Source organism: Triticum urartu, chromosome 3 (assembly GCF_003073215.2).
Source record: "Triticum urartu cultivar G1812 chromosome 3, Tu2.1, whole genome shotgun sequence".
Classification (NCBI taxonomy): Eukaryota; Viridiplantae; Streptophyta; class Magnoliopsida; order Poales; family Poaceae; genus Triticum; species Triticum urartu.
Genome location: NC_053024.1, coordinates 601942307 through 601964682, shown reverse-complemented (window position 1 = coordinate 601964682; position 22376 = coordinate 601942307). Strand labels below are relative to the sequence as shown.

General features: G+C 47.7%; 1 long non-coding RNA gene across 6 annotated transcripts; it reads left to right on the top strand.

Moving 5' to 3' along the window:
- The first annotated feature begins 6490 nt into the window (after nucleotides 1–6490).
- LOC125545271 lies at nucleotides 6491–14490 on the top strand. Of its 6 annotated transcripts, XR_007299961.1 has the most exons (7): nucleotides 6491–6722; nucleotides 7201–7300; nucleotides 8051–8189; nucleotides 8646–8788; nucleotides 9406–9533; nucleotides 11979–12773; nucleotides 13170–13424. It is a non-coding gene; the product is annotated as an uncharacterized LOC125545271 (long non-coding RNA). The 6 variants fall into 6 exon arrangements; XR_007299957.1 differs by lacking the exons at nucleotides 7201–7300; nucleotides 8051–8189 and adding an exon at nucleotides 13467–14490 and having other exon boundaries at nucleotides 13170–13343; XR_007299959.1 differs by lacking the exons at nucleotides 7201–7300; nucleotides 8051–8189 and having other exon boundaries at nucleotides 11979–12370; nucleotides 12486–12773.
- Nucleotides 14491–22376: the final 7886 nt, after the last annotated feature.

The window sequence follows — 22376 nt, the reverse complement described above, 5'->3', positions numbered from 1 at the left end:
AGAGAAAAGTCAAAACTCTACGTCAGGAGGCCTCACCAGAGCGACGAAGGGACTGAGGAGTAAAAAGAATTCTACTCTCTGATATATATAATCCTAAGACTCAAAACATTTTGTTCTAGACTCAACAACATCAGCGATTCGATCAAGCAGGGGGCTCCTAAGTCGGGGAAGGCTCTGATTACCAACTTGTAACACCCACAATGCGGCTATATCTCCCACGTGTCAGGGCACGACTTAGAGTCATAGCCGCATGATAGTTTTGTCGCAAGTGGGGTAATCTTCACACAATCCCATGTACTGAATAAGAAAGGGATAAAGAGTTGGCTTACAATCGCCACTTCACACAAATACAAGTTAAACATACATCATCCAGAATACAATCAAGGTCCGACTATGGAACCAAAATAAAAGGAAGACAACCCCGAATGCTAGATCCCCGATCGTCCCAACTAGGCTCCACTACTGATCAACAGAAAACGAAACAACACAACGAACACGATCTTCATCGAGCTCCCACTTGAGCTGGGTTGCGTCACCTGCACCGGTATCATCGGCACCTGCAACTGTTTGGAAGTATCTGTGAGTCACGAGGACTCAGCAATCTCACACCCGCGAGATCAAGACTATTTAAGCTTATGGGTAGGAAAGGGTAGTGAGGTGGAGCTGCAGCAAGCACTAAGCATATATGGTGGCTAACATACGCAAATGAGAGCGAGAAGAGAAGCAACACAATGGTCGAGAAGCTAGAAGTGATCATGAAACTACTTACGCACAAACATAACTCCAAAACCGTGTTCACTTCCCGGACTCTGCCGGAAAAAGACCATCATAGCTACACACGCGGTTGATGCATTTTAATTAAGTTAAGTGTCAAGTTCTCTACAACCGGACATTAACAAATTCCCATCTGCCACATAACCGCGGGCACGGCTTTCGAAAGTTCAAACCCTGTAGGGGTGTCCCAACTTAGCCCATCACAAACTCTCACAGTCAACGAAGGATATTCCTTCTCCCAGGAAGACCCGATCAGACTCGGAATCCCGGTTACAAGACATTTAGACAATGGTAAAACAAGACCAGCAAAGCTGCCCGATGCGTCGACAATCTCGATAGGATTCACACGTATCTCATTCTCAGGACACACTGGATAGGTCAAGCTACAAGTAAAACCAGCCCTCAAGTTGCCCCGAGGTGGCCCCGCAGGTTGCCCGGTTCGGACCAACACTTAGAGAAGCACTGGCCCGGGGGGGTTAAAATAAAGATGACCCTTGGGTTGGCCGACCCAAGGGAAGGGTAATAGGTTGTTAGGCAAATGTAAAACCAAGGTTGGGCCTTGCTGGAGGAGTTTTATTCAAAGCGAACTGTCAAGGGGTTCCCATAACACCCAATCGCGCAAGGAACGCAAAATCAAGGAACATAACACCGGTAAGACGGAAACTAGGGCGGCAAGAGTGGAACAAAACACCAGGCATAAGGCCGAGCCTTCCACCCTTTAGCAAGTATATAGATGCATTAATTAAAATAATAGATATTGTGATATCCCAACATATCCATGTTCCAACATGGAACAAACTTCAACTTCACCTGCAACTAACAATGCTATAAGAGGGGTTGAGCAAAAGCGGTAACATAGCCAAACAACGGTTTGCTAGGAAGGTGGGTTAGAGGCTTGACATGGCAATATGGGAGGCATGATATAGCAAGTGGTAGGTATCGCGGCATAGCAATAGAGCGAGCAACTAGCAAGCAAAGATAGAAGTGATTTCGAGGGTATGGTCATCTTGCCTGAGATCCCGCGAGGAATAAGAATGAGTGCATGAAGAAGACAAGCAGATGAAGTCGAACGAATCCTCAAAAATGTGACATTATCGGAACTAACCCGAAGAAGCAACACCGGAAAGAAGCAAACAACATAGTAAACAACCATCACATAACATGGCATGATGCACAATCAAGTATGATGCATGTCCGGTTTGATGAGGCATGGCATGGCAAAGTGCACAAATAATACTACAAGTTAAGTGGAGCTCAATATGCAACGAGTTGCATATTGACGGAACACCACAAGACTTATTTAGTTCTCTCTCATTTAGGTACCCATCAATATTAAATGTTTTTAAACATGGCAAGAGGTGAAGCATAATAAAACTACCTATCTAGGCAAGTTTAAATGAGGTCAGAAATAACAAACAACAATTCCGGAAAAACCTCATGTGCATATTTTAGGTTTGGTACTGTTCTGCCCTAAGCATAATTTTAGAGTTGTTAAACATGCAAGATGAGTGCACCATGTTAAACTAGGCATTTTTCTACCCCATTTACATATAAAGTTTATTAAATTTGGAGCTATGATTATTAAGTTATGAATTAAAACATTTTAGCATGGCATTATGCAAAAATAAACACAAACAACATTTTAAACATTTTTAACATAGATGAAAGTGGCAAAAATATTAATCTACACAAAATTCTAAGCATTTTTCATATTTAAATCATTTTAATCCGAAGCATGGTCTGAGAGTTATTATATGCATGAACAGCAGGGGGTTTTCTGCAAAACTGCTCTCTCTGAAAAAATAGGAAAAACGTTCTATGGAAAAAACATGAAACGTGCCGTATCTGTTGGCCCAAAAGAGCACAGAGAGTTTGGGCTGGCTGCTCACATTGGGCCATGGGCCTGGTCGGTGGAGCAGCGGCTCGAGCGCTGGGCCTCACGCAGGGCGCGGCTGGCTGGATCTCACGAAGGGAGGGGTGTTGGTCAACGCGGATGCTGGGCGCTCGATGACTCGCGCGAGCTCGATGCAGAGCACGACGCGGCAGCGGCTGCAGGCGAGCTGAGCAGGGGACGGTTTGACGCGGGCAGCGAGATGACGAGCGAGCGGCTCCTGGCGAGGCTGGTCCAACCACGGATGCTGCAGGGCTTCGAGCGTGGGGAGTCAACGCGTTGTCTTCGAGCTCGCTGATGGCGACGACAGTGCATGATGGGTGAGGACAGAGGAGATCTGGGGCGACACGGTCTTGGGCATTCGGATCCACCGGCCAAGACGAGGCAAGGAAGGTGCCATGGATGAAGTAGCTCCGACGGGGCATGGGACTCTGGCAACGAGATCCGCGGGGATCATGAGGCGGGCGACGATCTTGATGGCCGGCAGCGCCATGGGGCTCCTGTGCAGAGAACGAGAGAGACTTGAAGGCAGGGAGCTAGAGAGCCAAGAGAAAATGAACGAGAGGAGAGAGAGAAGGAGCATGGGCAGCGGGGCACTCCTCTTCAGCAACGGCGGCGCTCCAAACGGCGGCGGTGGCGCTCGTGGCTCCAGCGTGGAGGCCTCGGGCTCCTCTCGAGCGGGCACGCATCTGACTGCTGGCGGTTGCGGGAGCTCAGGGGGTTCCCCTGGCCGTTAGATGCAAGATCCGATGGTCAGGATTGACAGGAGGGTCTGGATCTGGTTTGGTGGATTGGGGAAAACGAGATAGGAAGGCTGGCTGCGCGTGGGTTGGCTCGGGTGGGATCCCGAGGAAGATGCTGCTGGCGGCGGCGCGAGGGACAACTGCCTAGTATTTAGGGTTTGTCTAGAAATGGACAAAGGGGACACTATATATAGCAATTCAGATTAGTTTAGGGCGGTTAGGTCCCTCCAATCGTAATCGGACGTTCCGAGATAATTAGGTTAGGAGAGTCAAAGAAGAAACCAAAGATGTTTTATAGATGTTTGGGGATGATACGGACCCATCGGTGACGACTGTTCGGGTCGGGTTCGGGGAAGTTTTCGGACGCGCGAGGGAGTCTGAGAACTGTGTGGAGAGGAGGTCTGACAAAAGGCCACGGAGGCAAGGGGGTTTGATGGGCTCAGAAAAGAGAGAAAAGAGAAGAAGAGGCCCGGCGGTAGTTTCGGGGACCGAAACGTCCGACGTTTGACCGGCTATAATGCCGCTATAGTTTAACGACTGGGCTATCAAACGAGCTCCGAATGCGATGAAACTTGGCAGGCGGCCTACTGACCACAAAACAACACTACACACAAACTTTCATCCCATTCCGAGAACATTTTCCGGCCACTTATAAAATACTATGGCGATGGATTCCCCTCTCCGGAGCCCCGAGAAGGTTGATGATGACGATGGCGACGGATTCCCCTCTCCGGAGCCCCGAACGGACTCCAAATCAGCCCTCCCGAGAGAGTTTAGGGCTTGGCGGCGGCTCCGTATCGTAAAACGCGATGAATCATTCTCTCTGATTTTTTTTCTCCCCGAACACGAATATATGGACTTGGAGTTGAGGTCGGTGGAGCATCAGGGGGCCCACGAGGCAGGGGGCGCGCCCAGGGGGGGTAGGCGTGCCCCCCACCCTCATGGACAGGGTGTGGGGCCCCTGACGTGGATTCTTATTCCATCATTTTTTATATATTCCAAAAATAATCTCCGTTGATTTTCAGGTCATTCCGAGAACTTTTATTTCTGCACAAAAATAACACCATGGCAATTCTACTGAAAACAACGTCAGTCCGGGTTAGTTCCATTCAAATCATGCAAGTTAGAGTCCAAAACAAGGGCAAAAGTGTTTGGAAAAGTAGATACGACGGAGACATATCAGGTCCCTAGTTGCATGTCAACCACCGACTCGCAACTAGGGGAGTGTGTGTTTTATCGAGGGTCACTAGTTGCATGTCGGCCATCGACTCGCAACTAGAGGGTGTCTGTGTTTCTTCGGGCCCCCAATTGAATGTCAACCATCAACTCCCAACTACGAGGAGTGTGTGTTTGTTGGGGCCGTGAATTGCAAGTCGACCATTGACTCACAACTAAGGGTGTTTTGTGTTGTGTTTGTCGTGGCCCCCAGTTGCAAGTCAAGCATCAACTCATAAGTAGGGGTTGCGTGTGTTTGTCGAGGGTCCCCAGTTGCAAGCCGGCCATCGACTCGCAAGTAGGGGCGTGTGTGTGTTTTGTCGATGGCGCCTAGTTGCAAGCCAACAATCGGCTCGCAACTAAGGGTGTGTGTGTTTGTTTGTTGAGGGCCCCCAATTGCATGTCAACCCATCGATTCGCAACTAGGGAGTGCGTGTTTATGTCGAGGGTCCCTAGTTGCATGTTGACCATAGACTCGCAACTAGGGGGGGCTTGTTTTCATTGATTTTTGTTGTTGTTGAACTAGTTCCAAGTAAACCCTCGACTCGCAACCGTCCCTGGTTGCAAGTCAACCCTCAACTTGTAACTCGGACGCGTCATACTCTTTTTTTGTAGTTTCCATAGTTGCAAGTCGAGTGTCGACTCGCAACTAGGGGCACGTTGGTGTTTGTAGGTTGGGCCCGAGTTACAAGTCCACTATCGACTCGCAACTAGGGCGGGGGCTTTTTTTATTGATTTACTGTTGTTGAACCAGTTGCAAGTAAACCCTCGACTTGCAACTGTGCCTGGTTGCCAGACAACCCTCGACTTGCAACTCGCATGTCCGTACTCTTTTTGTATAGTTGCCACAGTTGCAAGTCCACTATCAACTCGCAACTGGGGGGGCCTTGTTTTGATTCATTTATTTGTTGCTGAACCAGTTGCAAGTAAACCCTTGACTCGCAACCGTGCCCGGTTGCAAGTCAACCCTCAACTTGCAACTGGGGCCGGGTCGCAGTACAATATCGACTCGCAACTAGGGGATTGGGTCGCCTAGCTGTTTGTAGGTAGGGCCCGACTTGCATGTCAACCATCGACTCACAACTAGGGTCTGGCTTGTTTTGATTGATTTACTGTTGTTGAACCAGTTGCAAGTAATCCCTTGACTCACAACCGTGCGTGGTTACAAGTCAACCCTCGACTTGCAACTCGGGCACGCTGCACTATTTTTCTTTTGTAGTTGAAATAGTTGCAAGTCGATCATCGACTCGCAAATTAAGGAGGGAGGGGCTTGTTTTGATTCATTTATTTTGTTGTTGAACCAGTTGTAAGTAAACCCTCGACTTGCAACTTAGACGTTTTGCACTCTTTTTTCGTAGTTACCACAATTGCAAATCCACTATCAACTCAGAACTAGGCGGTCACATGGTTGTTTGTAGGTAGGGCCCAGTTGCATGTCAACCATCGACTCACAACTAAGGGGGGTGCATTTGATTTTGATTGATTTACTATTATTGAACCAGGTGCAAGTAAACCGTCGATTCGCAACGGTGCCCGGTTCCAAGTCAACCCTTGACCTGCAACTAGGGGGCGCATGTTTTTGATGATTTTATTTGTTTGTTGAACAAGTTGCTACTCAACCATTTGACTTGCGACTGTGGCTAGTTGCAAGTCAACCCTCGACTTGTAACTAGGGCACGATTGCAAGTCAAATAACTTTTTTTAACGTGATTGTTACTGTATAATCATTTATTTTCACAAAACTACCTGACACTTTTCTTGTAAGAACATACAGGCCAATTTTGTTGTCAATTGCATTTTTTAATTTTCGAAAGGGTTTTCCAAAAGACTTCTAAAACGGTGAGGATAACAAGTGTAGAAACTTATGTGCCTCAGCTTTTTTTGGCTTGCACTGTTTGAATCGGCGGAAGAGAGAGGTGGGCAGAGACGGGGACGAGTAGGTCGAAGAGGATGGCCTCCGATGTGGCCGCCGACGAGCCTCCCGCCATCGGCAAGATCCACGAGGTCTGCGCGGCCTACGAGCTGCCCGCCATCGGCACCGTTCAGGAGCTCTACGCAGGGTCCCTGATCTCTGCGCCGCCGACGCGCTGCACGAGCGAGTAAGGAACTCACCTTGTCTCCCTCACGCTATTTGATTCCGCTCAGTTCAATTTGGTGACACGCTTACACGGTAGATTTTGTTGGCTTGGCTCGAGGAATGGCGGGCGTTAGCTTGGGGACGATGGGGTGGGGCAGCGAGTGGGATCTGGACTTGATTCAGACTGAATTCTGAGTCTGAATTTTGTTTGTTATACAGACCCAATTTTTTCAGACTGAATTTGTTGTTCGTTTAGATTGAAATGGTTTGATTTAAACTGAAATTCTACCCGTGCACTGAAAAACGGCTTGAGGAATTGTTTGATTCAGTATGAAATTCTCAATGGCCATTCACACGCTTTGTATTCAGACTGAATTTGTTTTGATTCAGACGTGCAAAACCAGGGGCCGCACAATTCTGATTCTAGGTGCTTCTGTATTCCTTTTGTTGTTTGTTTTGTAGCAACTAGCAAAATTATTCTGTTGCTTATTCTTCTGCAGGACCTGCTTTCAAATTTTGTACAAGTACCTGTTGCTGTCTAAATATGTATGTGCTCATCAAGATCTGATTCAGTTGCAGCGGCGATGATAGAAGAGCATGGTACAAATAAACTTTTTGATCAGTGAAATCAAGCATTTACTCCAAGGAGACGGAGCACATAAAATTGTTGCTATATCTCGTGATGAAAATGTTTGATAGCCATAGGTTTGCTCAGTTGTGGCCTGTGGGCGTTCTTTCTGTTGTTTTTTACCCATATATATGCTTGCTCAGTAGGGGCCTTCTTCTCCCCGTGCAGTTCTCTGGTTTGTGCTCAGGTTCTAATGAGATTGTAGTCTCTGTGCCCAAACCAATATTCTGGCCATGCACGTGTGTTTAAACTAGTCTTTGTTTTTCCAGCTGGGAACCATGCGAACACCACTTATACTAGTTAAAATAATCATGGTTTTTGTCAACTTTACTTGTTACCAGCAGCACATAGCTACTACACTAGTTTATGGTGAAAATCAGTTTATACTGTTAACTTTACCACATACTGAAGTTTTCAGACTGAATTTTGTTTCACTCTATACTGTTAGTGCCACGCCGGTGCACACTCATGCGACATGGCTATTTTGTCTTGTTTTGCCGGTGGCCTGGCGCTTTCACTTGGCGTCGTTGTTCGGTTGAGCACTTTGTTTGCCAGCCCTATTTTCTGTTGTGTCTTTTCTGGTTCAATTATTTTGTGATTTCACAGAGTGGTGGAAAAAAATTCAGACTATTTTCTAATATCCTTGCCCACTGTCCAAAATGCAACCAGCACTTCTGAATTTATTTTTGTTTTCATTCAGACTGAATTTTGTTCATTTTCAGACTGATTTTGTTCATTCACACGGAACCGGAGTATGTTGTATTAGAAGGTGCAACCGTTCGATCCATTTCGATGCAACCGATCAGAAGTCTAGTGTAATAAGGCCCTTACTGTAGCTTCATTGGCTGTATTATTATCGAAGTAAGTAATCGATTATGAGGATTTTTTTCAGAACATAGCAGAGAGAGAGAGAGAGAGAGAGAGAGAGGTATGATGCTGGTGTTGCTTGGTAGTAGTACCATAATTCTTGGTGTTGATACTGAGAATGCAAGGGGAAAAGAATGTCAAGAACTTGCTTGATGTTGTAGTATCTTCAGACAGGGAATACTAGTGTCTAGTGCTCAGTGCTGCTCATGCACATTTGTCAAGTGGACTTGTTTTCAATCTTCATGGGTCCCGCTTTCGAGTCAGCTCATGTTATTGGAAACCTTACTCATGCAGCATCTCACACATACATACCTATACACATATGTCGTTCATTCATTCATTCAAGTATATATAACCTGTCTCGGCAACTCACATATGTCGTTCATTCATTCAAGTACATATTTGCAGGAACAGTTACAATAAGCTTTGTATTTTTTGGTCATGAGACAGGCAACTCAAGGACCTGAGGAGGAAATGAGTTGGGGTAAAACATCGGCACAAAACTCGCTCCATTGTTTTGCATTCCAAAGAGACTGGGGTCAAACAATGCTCCAGGATATTGGGATTGTCCAGGCTGCGAATATAAATACATTGTAAGTTTCTTTTTTGTCTGCACTTTTGTTTGTTCATTTCAATTATGGAAGTAGGAGTCAAAAAAGAGGGAGAAAACACTTGCCTGTTTACCAATGTACTCCCCCGCAAAGTTATCTTCATGTCCTGCAGCCATTTTTTAGTGTCAAAATTATGATATCCAATATCTTCTCTAGTTCTCTAGGCACTGCTGCTTAGTTTGTCATACAGAAGTAGTGTTGAGAACCATTTGCAGCTTTCTGTGGTAATCAGGCAAGATGCTTTTCATACCAGCTCAACATCATGTTTGTGATACTTTTTGTCCATCATATAACACAATAATGGGAGGAATATATATGAATAACTAAAGTTTTTGTCCCCCTTTTGTTCTCACTTACTGCATACTGTATCTAACTGCACATACACTGTATGTAAAAGATTCAGAAAACTGAATGATTTGTTCAGTCAATTTATCTAGATCTTTCAATCTCTGCTACAGCTACCACTTCTAAAATCTAGCTAAAAACCTGCCACGCACTGGAACTAGATATGAGTTTTTTTTGTCTCTCTTTATTTTTGCCACAACACAACTGCCCACGCTCTGATCTAGATGCTGTTAACTATCAATTTTTTGTCACAGACCAACCGCCAAATTCTTTGTCCCATCAAGAAAGAAGCAAGCAAAAGCATGCTGATTTTCGGATGGGGTTCAGAAGAAGCAAATCACACAGAAGGATCTTGAGAGGAAGATTCAGAAAACTCACCCTGGTAAGAGGCACCACTGCCCGACATTCTTTTCTCTCCTGCAACTTGCTTTGTTCCTTTTCCCAGATCTTCAATTTCTTGTCTGTGTGTTATTTCTTTCCCTTTTCATCCACCCATGGCGGCTGTGGTAGATGAGGTTGGGAAGAAGGGGATGGAATGGATGGGGATGAGGGGCAAGGGTTATCGGGGGGAGAGGAGTTGGGGCTGGGGTGGTGACAGGGGCAATATCATCATCAGAGCAACTCTAGCAGACCCCTTATATCGCGGACCCTTATAACGCGTTTACAGTTTGCAAGAAACGCATTTTAAGGGTCGGTTTGAGGTGAGGCCGAGCAGACCCCTTAAACTTAGACTGTAAAACCGAATATTCGCGTATGTTCTTCCCCACGTCTTCTTCTTCCTCTCGCCCGTGTCCACGGTCAGCTAGCTCGCTCCTACGAAGCAGGTGAACAGCGCACGAAGCGGGCGCCCAGAACGGCTCGCACGAAGCGCCCCAGCGTCGCGTCGCCGTTGCTGCTCGAATCGGTCCAGAAGCTAGCTAGCGCCGACGTCGAATCGGTCCAGGAGCTAGCTAATCGATCGACCCAGGAGCTAGCTCGCTAGCTCCCGTCGTGGCCAATCGATCCAGAAGCAAGCTAGCTAGCTAGCTAGCTCCTGTCGCCATAGCTCCCAAATACGGAGCCGCCGCATCCCATTCCTCTTCCTCGCGTCAAGCACGAACGGGATCAGCCATGGCCGCAGGCACGCGCTCGATCCTTTTGCAGTGCAGAATTTTGTTGGAGCAGGGAGAAATCGACGGCTGGAGATGGATGGTACGGATGGCAGCGCGCGGGGAGAGGGCGGCGGAAGGACCCGGTTCATGGCCTGTATACTGTCCTCGGACGTGTAGAAGTAGGGGTCGGAGGCTCGTGTTTTCGGTGGCCCGTAAAACGTTTACGGTTCCGCGAACTTTTACGGGTTCTGTTCTGGACATAAAATTAGTCCGGAACCGTAAACCCGCTGGAATTTTACAGGTTTGGCGTTTTTAAGGGGTCTGCTAGAGTTGCTCTCACCTGACAAAAAGAACGCCCCACTTTTTTGCCATCGTTTCTATCAAGCTTGTTTTACAAGCAAAGTGCCCAGACCTGGACTCGCACAAGGCCTACAGCTTGTCCCAAGTTTTTGTTTAGAACAAACAAACAATTAAGCCCACAAACACAAGACCCGGGCCCAGGAAACTTGTCGGAGTGTGGGTGGTGGAGGAGGAGGGGGATGGCCCAGCCCTGGAAGCGTCAAACAAAAAAGGAGGAGCAACGACGGGGGGAAGGCCTGGGTGACAAACAATCTTTCCCTATTTTTTTTTAATAATAATAAAGCACAGATTGACTCCATGGGTTCACTGTCACAATACGCTTCTTCCCGTAAGTTTACGCTTTCACTTTGAATTTAAAACATATACGCGAGGTGGTACTAAAAAACCGTTTCGTTGGCCGGTGACAATTATTTCCAAACCAAGTAATGTGCATGCGTACAACGACGTATACAACTTGGACTGCGTACGAGAATAAAAATCTGCCTCCTGATCACATCGTGTAACATGAGAACAAATCGAATCGAAATAACTGTTGGGTATCGGCTGCATCAACGAGGGCAACGCGGAACAACTCCTGCTGTTGGGCGCCTGGGCCTCACGTGTCTCGGCGCCGACAGGGGATGCATCCTCCAGGCCGTCGATCTCAGGCTGCCTGCTGGTAATTCCAGACACTGCTGGCCAACACCAGACGCAAGGAGCGGCAATGGCCGCCACTGAGCCCGGTGGTGGTTATCAGTAGAACGAGGACGACGGAAGCCAGGCGCGGCATCGCTGGTCCGTGCAAAGACGATGGCGCCCATTGGAGGGCCTTGATCCGCCGCCCAATCGAGCTAGCATCGACCCCTCTTCTCCTCCACATCTCTAGCTTGTGCTCCTTGGTGCTGCCGTTCCCGCGTATGAGGTGGCCCGGCTTCCGGCGTTTGCCTAGGTGTTTGCCTGGCGTTCTCCTTTTCCCCTCTCTTTGTATAACGGTGGCGTCAGACGGAGGTGCTGGCGGTGTCTGGAGCTAGGGAGACATTAGCAGAAGGAGCGTGTGCACCTCCTGGATGGCAGGAGCCCCTGTCCATGCTCGGTCCTCCTCCGCTGGAACAGAATGCGACCTCCCAAGAGAAGCGGGTCAGGCGCACCGTCTTAGGGCGAGAAGATCTTCTTATCTACAATGGTGATGCATGAACCGACGACGAACTGAAGCTGCGACCCATGGGCTGGCCCTGCCTGCGTGCGTCCGCCAGAACCAGAAACAGACCAGAAAAGGGGAGCAACTAAGGCATCCGGCTGCCTGAAACTTGCTCAGGGGGCAGCCTATGGGCACGGCGTACAAGCTCTCTACTCTCTGTCATCTTATATCTCTGAATTTTCTTTTGCTGCATGTGCAGGTGTATGACAGGAACAATAACTAGCATGAACCTGGAGGAGTAAGAAGCAGCGACATCTGGGTTTGCAATGGCCAAAGAACTCAACAATTCATAGTTGGGTCACTTATTTCTCCCCAGCTCGGTGACTTGGTCAACTGCGCACTTCAGAAGAATAAGTACTTCTGAATGTTAAAGCCAATGTGGGCTAGCAAACTGTAGAGATAATTGATTTGTTTCCATGTCTACCTTACAGTATTCAGACTTGGGAGAGAAGGTGCCTCATGGTAGAAGCTTGACATAGGTGTGGCCTTGAATGCCAAGATTTTTATGAGTAGCCTCAGCCTTCTGTTCTCCCTACAGATTCAGGATTCAAAAGATCAATGGGAGTTTGTTTCACACAGTACAAGAGCAATGTACTGATGCATTTTAACTGTCGTTGTGTGTTTTAACAGAAGAATACTTTCTGATGTTTTAGTGACCAAGTGTTACTGATCTTGAGGTGTGTTATTGATCTCTGTTTCTATATAGATGGTGCTTTTTTGTACTTTCTGAAGAACAATTCCATGCAAGACACCATCAAAAAGCCTGCTACTGCAGATGCTTCCTCGCCGAATCACAGCTTGATGGAGCTTGCTGCACCTCTGGAACAAGCAGCCGCTTACAAAGAGAAGCTTGAAGGCTCAAACAGATGTACATAACGAAATTCAGAGTTCCAACAGTGCATATGTGCAAGAGCGTAGTTCACTTGGAATTTGCTCGTGGTGGAGACGTTCCACCCACAAAAAAAAAGGTGAAGACGTCCTGAAACTTCATGAGGTAATTTAGTAACTCGGTTCGGTGAGTACATTTATGCGTAAATAGAAAAAATGTCCATATAATCAAGACAATGAGTTTGTTGTAGGCATGTAAAATTGTGTATTAATTTTTTTATTAATCCTATAACTTGACAAATCTGATTTATATCGCATGTGATGTTGTAATAGGAGAGGGCTGGACATCATTCTATCTGATAATGAATTGATTCCAAGAATGGATCTTGGTAGTTTTGAGTAATTTCATACTATTGTTTTGCTACTTGCAAAGTTATTTGAGTGGTAGTATGTGCAAAAAAAATGTATTCGAGTGTTAATTTGTTTTATAGGTTTCAAACCATAAATATGTTTGTTTATTTTGTTGGTACTTGCCATGACCCCAAGAAGTCCATCTATGCAGGCATGGGCGATACAGATAGGGCGGAGTCGAAACCATGTGCAAGATAGAGACACTATCAATCATCGGTGAATCCGGTCCAGGAACTCAAATGTTGGCGTCCATGGCGCAAGGAGGTGCTTTTCGGAGCAAGCAACCTAGCAAGTGCATCAGTGATCATTGTCAATTTGGCTAGAAGTATGTACATTTCCCTACTACAATTCCTTCAAACATGCTGACACATATATGCTTACGGACATGTGATTTTTTCTCCGTTGCAACGCACGGGCTCTTTTGCTAATCGAACTAGAGAACGAACAGGGGTGATCGAGAGGGCTACAAACAGGGTGACGTCGCCGATGAAGAGAGTTGTAGATCGGAAAATCAAACCTGGAACCACACGAACGAAGACGTACACAAACTGGATCCAAATAGATCCACCCAAGACCAGCACCGACCGAATCCCATGAGATCCGACGGAGACACACCTCACACATCCTCCAACAATGCTATTTGCACCATCGGGGCGGGAATAGGACGTGGGAGACATTATTGCCACCGAGGGACATCGCCACGGCCACATAGCCCCAACCAAGACGTTCAACCTAGCAAAAACGAGAACGGAGTCCCTCCCGCCGGCGGGGGGCTGAGATCCTCCGCACCTCCACAGCCCAAAGGCCATCGGAGGCGGGGTGGATCGGAGGCCGCGCCGACGGGAGGAGGAAGGAGACTTTTCTTGGGGAGGAGGATAGAGTTTGTTTTTATTAGTTTTTATTATCTAAAACTCCCGAACCTTGTTTCCACTGAGTGAATCCACTCATATGTAGGATATTGTTTGTTGCTTAGCCTCTCTGATAGTATTACCATTGACGACTTTTCCGGTCGCGAACGTGGCGGAGAAAATTATGGCAGGAAGGCGGCGGCGTTCGAGGCGGCGGACATGGGCCGTGGTGGAGGCGGAGAACGGCGTGACGGCGGTGGAGGCGGACGACGCGACGACGGGCCAATCAAGCGGCGGACGAATGGAAGGAGCCTCAGGCGGGTCGGAGTGATGGAGGGTCGAGGCGTAGGATGGCGTGGAAGGGGAGAGGACAGGAACCGATCGAGAGAAAAGAAACGGTGGAAATGAAAATAGACCGGGGACGATTAGGCGGGCATGGAAGGGTAACTGTCTGTGCAGATCAGTAGAGGGCGACCACGGCCGCCTGCCACTGGGAACTTTTTCAGATTGATTTATTTGGCGCGGCTTGTCAAAATGTAGTTGTGGCGGGCGCAACGCAACGCACCCCACTGATTTATGATGAAGTAATGGGCGGGCACTCTTACTGCCAGCCACTATACTTTCCATCCCGCGGGCTAATTTGAAAGAACCTACCTATGACGGGCACTAGCTCGCGCCCGCCACTGGATTGTCTCTAGCTGTGATGGGTACGTTCAGTTAGCCGCCACAATTATTTTGAAAAAGTAGCAGTGGCGGATACCTATGTTGCCGCCACTAATTTGAGTTTACATATAGGGCTTTTCACGATAATGGTGTGTCCAGAGGGAGTAGTGACACAAGGTGGGCAAGAGGCGGTGCTATGTGGCGTGGTGGGAACGGAGCTAGGGAAGGACAATCAGGACACAAAGCCACAGAGGTAAACGAACCGACTCCGGCGCCGGCGCCTCCTCTTCAAAGACAACATCGTCAAGGTCCTCATCTTTGAGGCCTAGTTCCTCCATCATCTCCATTACATCCTTGGGAGTCCACCGCCGCCTTCGATCCTAAAGCTTTGGCCGCCATGCCTGATAACCCAGCCCGAAGAAATTTGTCTATGAGCTATTTGGTGGAACCCTAGATCGCCTCGCTCCAACACCCGCGCTCGTTCCCAGAGACGATCGGGATGCGTCCCTAGAAGATCGAGGGAGGTAGAAGTCAGCAAGGCGGCAGGGGAGTTCGTTCTCTACGCTGGCGAAAGAATCGCCGCCGAGAGTAGAGAACCCTACGAGGAGGGGAGCGATACTGGGGTCGGGTTACCTGAGGTTTTGGAATACTATGGTTTTGAAAACACGGTATTGGCTAACTAGGCAAGGGCCTGGGTTCGAGAATCATGGAACATGTATTTGCTTATTATTTATCCTTCACTAGTAAATGTGCCCGTGAGTTGCAACGGGTGAAACAAGTTATCGCATGTACTGGGGACACATCCGTGTTGCCACTTCTCCCGTTCGCCATCGTCATGGATGTTGGTCATATTTTCCACCTAATAATCATGATAAACGTGACCGATCTAAGGGGGTGAGCTTGACCATTACACTATAGCACGCCGCATCCGTGGGACCCTTCTTGCACCGACACGTAGATGTAGTTTCGCGGATGACATGTCTCCATTGATATTTACACACGAGTACAATTAAAATATAGGGTCTATCTACGTCTCAGTTGACTGAGACTTCGTGAAGTCTCAGTCGGCTGATGTCATCACATGTAGATTAGGCCTGTTAACTAGCTCTATTTCTGCTGGGTTGAATCGGCTTAACACTTGGGCTTATTTCATTTTACTTGTTTGTTTGTCCGTTATTTTTGGGTTGGGCTGCCCACTTTTTCTGTTGTCACTAGGCCCGGCCCTTTTCTTTCTTTTCTTCAGCGGTCGCGGACGTATGGTGCCAGCCCACGTACAGATGCATGTGCATGCAGATGGATGGATATGGGTCTGTAGAGTGTACTATACGTGATTAGCATGTCTACGTGTGTCATCTTGTCACATATGTACGTATGTGTGTCACTGTGAGAACACGTGTCATTTGACTCGCCCGCCTCCTTTCGGCGCCCCCTCCGACAAAACAAAAAAGTCCACTTGCGGTCGATTAAAAGACGTGCAGTTGCGGTCGGGTGCGGCACTTGCAGGTGCGGGGCTGTTGTCGGGCTTGCAACTGGCCCGCCCCCTCTCCAGCCACCCACTTTGACAAAACAAAAGCCGAGTTAGAACCATGTTGGGGAACATGCAGTTGCGGAAGGGTGCGACACTTGCAGTTGCGGGGCTGTTGTTGGGTTTGCAACTAGCCCGCCCCCTATCTAGGCGCCCCCTTTGACAAAAGAAAAGTCGAGTTGCAACCATGCTGGGGGACATGCAGTTGCAGTCGGGTGCGGCACTTGCAGTTGCGGGGTTGTTGTTGGGCTGGCAACTGGCCCGCCCCCTCTTCCGCCACCCACTCTAACAAAATAAAAGTCGAGTTACAACCATGTTGGGGAACATGCAGTTGCGGAAGGGTGCGGCACTTGCAGTTGCGGGGCTGTTGTTCGGCTTGCAACTAGCCCGCGCCCTCTCCAGGCGCCCCCTTTGACAAAAGAAAAGTAGAGTTGCAACCATGTTGGGGGACATGCAGTTGCGGTCGGATGCAGCACTTGTAGTTGCGGGGCTGTTGTCGGGCTTGCAACTGGCCCGCCCCCTCTGCCGCCACCACTCTGACAAAACAAAAGTCGAGTTACAACCATGTTGGGGAACATGCAGTTGCGGAAGGGTGTGGCACTTGCATTTGTGGGGCTTGCAACTAGCCCGTCCCCTCTCCAGGCGCCTCCTTTGTCAAAAGAAAAGTCGAGTTGCAACCATGTTGGGGGACATGCAGTTGCGGTCTGGTGCGGCACTTGCAGTTGCAGGGCTATTGTCAGGCTTGCAACTGGCCCACCCCCTCTCCCAACGCCCCCTCTGAAAAACAAAAGTTGAGTTGCAACCATGTTGGGGGACATGCGGGGCTGTTGTCGGGCTTGCAACGCCCCCCCCCTTCCGACGCCCCCTTCGACAGAACAAAAAAGTCAAGTTGCGGTCGGGTTGGAAGACATATAGTTGTGGTCGGGTGCGACATTGTAGTTGCGGGGCTGTTGCGGGCTTTGCAACTGGCCCGCCCCCTCTACCGGAGCCCCCTCCGACAGAAGTCGAGTTGCAACCATGTTGGGGGGCATGCAAGTTGCGGGCAGGTGCAGCACTTGCAGTTATGAGGCTGTTGTCTGGCTTGCAACTTGCCCGCCCCCTCTAACGGTGCCCCCTCCGACAAAACAAAAAAGTCCAGTTACGGTCGGGCTAGAATACATGCAATTGATTCAACCTACTGATTCTCTACTTAATTCAACCTTCTGGTACCCTACTTAATTCAACATGTAGATCTCGATAACTACAGTTGCGTGTTAGAGACACGAGATTTGTTTCAAGGAAAATAAAAAGAAAAGGCAGCTTCTTCTCTATCAACCCACGCTAGAAAAAATTAGGGCATATAAACACGATGAAAATGTATTTTTGTGTAATACATGAATAAAATTAAAACAAAAAACATGTAGAAAAGACAACAAGTGAGAATAAAAAATGTTCATGCTTGTCAAAATGTATCTTCTACAAAACTTAAATCTTCCAAAGATGAATGATAAAAATAGACAAAAGTAGAAATAAAAGTAAAAAATAGACAAATAAAACATATTAAAATAATTACACAAAAAGAGAAATAAATAATAAAGAGGGAAAAAACTAGATAAATACGCGTATCTTCTTTCTGTACACACAAGCCTAACAGAAAAACAAGAAAGAAAATACAAAATATTTACGTGGGATACCTATTAAGAAAATAAATAAGAAAACATGAAAGGAAAAATGAGAAGGACCACAAACGGTAGCCCACAGCCCACGTAACGGAAGGCACCCTGCCAGCCGCCAGCTGCTCAAATAGAGAAAGCCCAATAGGTTTTGAACAACGGGAATACATCAGCGACAAATACAGATCAATCGAATCGTATGGTTAATCCTGTCGACTGAGACTTCACTAATTCTCAGTCGACTGAGAATTAGCAGAACCCTAAAATATAATATTGTAAGATATACAGTTCTAGTACTGTTATTTGCTTACGTATTAATTCTACATTATGGCTTTAATATATTGATCATCAAATATGTACAATAGTTTAGTATCTCTCCTAGCATGGCAAATTCCAGTAGCAAAAGTTTCAATTTTTGCCGAAGAAAATCTAGTCATATTCGAAATTTAATCCACAATTTAAATACTATATAATGAATCGGACAACTTAAAACCAAAATAATAGCCTTTTTATCCTTCCTTAAGAATAAGATTGGTAGATGCTTTTGAGGGAAGATCGTCATATTTGTGAAATAGACACGGTAGCAGATACCTACACAAATGATGCCGTCATCTTGTATAAACTTGATCTACTAAATTAAGGAGAGATATCATGGGGTCAAAGAATATGCAAGATGGCTATGCATTCAAGCTAATGATTGAGCTTAGCAAGTAGACGCATATGTGTGTGCTGCTTTTGTTTCACTGTACGGATATTCAAATGGCAAAACCGCTCCAGCTACGGCCTATCATAATTGAAGACACATGCATCAGCGAGCAAGCATAGTAAGTAGAACAGTAGGATTAATAAGCTGCTGCCTTTCATCATTGAAATCGTTTTTTAATATAAAAAAACTTGCAGACTACAAATCTCGCGGACATCTAGAACTGACTCGAGATATATTTAAATTTGGAAGTGTGTATGACAGGGATCTTTTTTTGATGTAGCAGATCTTGGCCGGATCAGAGCGCGGGCAGCGGCAGGCGAAGGGCTGCAGGATTAGATGATGATCTCACCTGCAGAAAAAAGATGATGATCTGACATGCGCCAACAGGTATCGAGCTCCATGCCCTGTCCCAAAGCTTGCAGCCATCGGGCGACCAGTCCCTCCGCTGCTGGCCATCGATTCAGATGTTAGCGGACGGCTGAGCTGGCGCCCGTCATCCTGCCGGTGATCACGCCTCACGCTCCACACCTCGACGTACGAGCAGGCGCAGTTGCTCGAGATCATCCGTGCCTTCGACCGCAACGACAATATCATCTCTGCTGCCAAGCCTGTGCGCTCCATGGTGACACTGGGCCAGCCGCTCACCTTCGAAGAGCTAATGATGCCGGACGCGGACTTGGATGGGGATGGTTTGGCGGACTCCTTGGTGACTCTCAAGCTTCTCCCGACGAGCCGCAGGCTGCTGCTGGAGCTTTTGCACTTCCGAATTTTTTGCGTTCGGGTTCGGAACTGGTGGAACATACCCTGACGGACGCGGACGGTGCCATGACACCAAGGCCCAGCCTGAGATAGTCCTGTCGGCTTGTCGCCACCGTCCTCATAGTCCGACTCCAGACCATCCTCCGGGAGCTCGTGCCGGTCGCCGCCTCCTCGCCTCAATGCCCCTTGTCATTTTGCACGGCTTGCTAGAATCGCAACCTTGACGGCTGCAACTTTAGCTTGTCCGGGCGGTTGCCGAGGGAGCCTCCAGTACGGCTACGACGATTGCTTGCTGTTTTTGCCGGAAATCGGGGGAGGGTACAGGTTTATAGTACAGGTTGGTTCCTGAGTTGGTGAGTTGTACACGAATAAAACAAACTATCGTTCCCGTGTGTGATAGATTTTTTTAGGGAAAGAGAGAGATCCCTTTATTAGTAGCTAATAGAGCTTGTATAACCTTTTTCCTATAAAAAATTACCTGTCAAAAAAAGCTAATAAATATTGTTTTCCTCTTTCTTCATCAAGTGGGACGCAGTGTTCGATTTCCTTTTTTTCATCAAGCCGGACGTGTAGACATTGTTCCGCCGTGTCTTTTTTTTTTTCCTTATTACCTGTTTGTAGATCTATTATTAAATCTTAGTCGTCAATCTTTATAATTAACACAAAATCAATGGATATAAAAATGTGACGTATAAAAAACTATGAAAGCTTCCGCCCTTTATTATATTAGATAAAGATAAAGATTCATTATCTTCGTTCTGATTGTCGTTTGCAAAAAACACCTTCCACAAATTAATCAAAGCGCCAACGGTCTAAGCTATGCTGACCTGACAGTCACGTAGCCTTATTTGAGCAAATAAATGAGTTTACTAATTGGTTTCTTAGTTATTGACCTAAAGTGTGCAATCAGTTTGAGTTAATGGATTAATGACCATTTCACTTTATATCTGATATGATTTTTAACACACATTCAAAATATGATACATAGAGACGTTCATTTAAGGGTAACTGTGTTTGCAGTTACATGCCTCCTAAACTATACGTGGCTTTCTCAAAACGAATATATGGACATATGAGGCTTTCCTCACAAAGTAATGGAGCGAACTTGTAGCCATCTCGAGCCCCGGCCAGACGGTGAATGGTCTCTATTGTTTTTGTCATTGGACTATAATACCCTAGTGCCTTGCCTGTGCTAAGTAGCAACCTCTTGCTCGTAGGATCGACAATCAACGGCGTAGTCTCTTCCGGCGAGTACTCCTTTGAAAACTCCCCAAGCTCTACTCGGCACCCAATATACCATACGTCGCCTTCCAACGTCCAAATGTCCATTGCGTTCGCACTCCTATCCGAGCACACGACGCAAATAGTACTATGGAGCTCCACGATGGGCGTGATCTGATCATAGTTGCATTGGGGACCTGGAACCACCTCAAACTCTTCCGTGCTAATGTCCAATGCCAACATTTCATACCCTAGAGAAGACTTTGTCCCAAGATTTGGATCAACCATCCAGTAGAGCTTGCCATCAACAAAGACAGGCTGCATTTCGGCCACTGGCCTAGGCGGAGGGCTGATTGGCCTCCATGTTTCTGTGTCGGTGAGATGGACAAAACACCCCAATCGATAATTCCGAGTCTCCATGTTCCTCTCGTGGTACGCAAGACGTACTCGTACATGCTTATTCATCCTTGAACCGTACCCTAGTCCGATCCTGCCAGCAGCAAAAGTTGAGTCTGCGTCGGGATCTAGATCCATCCGCTTGTAATAACCCATGGTAGGATTGCATATAAAATCAAACGAAAAGCACGGCATGGTGCAACTACCAACAACGAGACCATGGCATGGCTTAGAGCACACCACTTTCATGCGGCTACAAACCATGAATGCAGCAATTTCCCTCTGCCGAAGCTCCCTCCGACCTAGAGGCGTGAATAACCCGTCGACAGCCGAGATGAGCATGACCCGGGGTGTCTTTAGGCCCATGTTTGCGTGGATAGTGTGTAGCTTTATGAACCAATCGCTCTTAATTAGCGCACACCAGTCTTTGCACACACACCTCAATGGAACAACAGAGCTTGCTGGCAACCACTTGAGAACGTTTGACCAATCCTTGTTAGACAGCGAAGAGAAGATGATTTCCTCACTTGGACGACCTACGGGCACAAGGCACTCCTCCAGCAGACCAACGGTATGGGAGCTGGAATTGATCCCGATGAAGCTATCCATGACAGGATCGCCTATCCGCGGCGAGAGTAGGGTGTCCGGTGGACAATCACCATTAAGCTCAATGTCTACTGTGAACACCGTGAGAGTGCAAGTGGTGAACATAATCTTCATGTGTCCGTCAACACCGCGGTAGATTTCAAGGGGAGCGATCCAGTCTAAGTGCAACAGAGCTTCTGGCCAAGCCTGTCGGTGGATGCAGCAGAGCTGCTCCCATTGCTCAGCCCCATGACCATGATATGGCGGTGTTAGTCGCCAGATGTAAAAACTAGTGTCGTTGCCACTAGTAGCATCATTTCCATAATTAAGGCACAAGTATCCATCCAACACTGTCACCTCGAATGGGACATTGTGTAGACCGGATGGGGGCATCAACGAACCGAAAGTCTCGTTGCATATGTCGAAAGTGACGATGCAGTTGCAGTGACCACGTTCCTGCTGGACAAAGTGAAGGCGCCCACTGAAGAACACAGCAGCCGTCTATGGACGCACAGTGCACGAGGGGGCACGTTGAGCGGCGGGCCTCCAGTGCGCGCGTGCATGGCTCCCTCCGATCGAGTAGACCTCACAGGTAGTGACGGCAGGTGTGCGGCCTCTTTCGTTGAGGTAGAAGAGCCGTACCACTTTGTGTTCCTTGGCGTCTGGATCGTAACCCAGGTCGTAGGAGACGCAGTTTACGTCTGTGCCTGGTAGGCTGTAGTTGTACCGCCAGCACATCCTGATCGGTATCTTGGTGTCGGGAAGAGACAAGAGTGTGCCTGTGCTCGGGTTGCACACATAGTGACCATGATAGAGCCAGCGGTGGAGCAGGACCAGACCGTGGCAGGGCTTGGGGGTGAGCACCCGAAGAGCACGGTCGCTTTCCAGCTGTGGAAGAAGAGAGAGCGCCGTGGCGCCGGTCAGCCGATGCATTACCGGCAGATCATCGTCATGGCGCCACCGCCACGCGTGGAGGCAGCGCTGCGCGGTCGTGAAGAAGAGA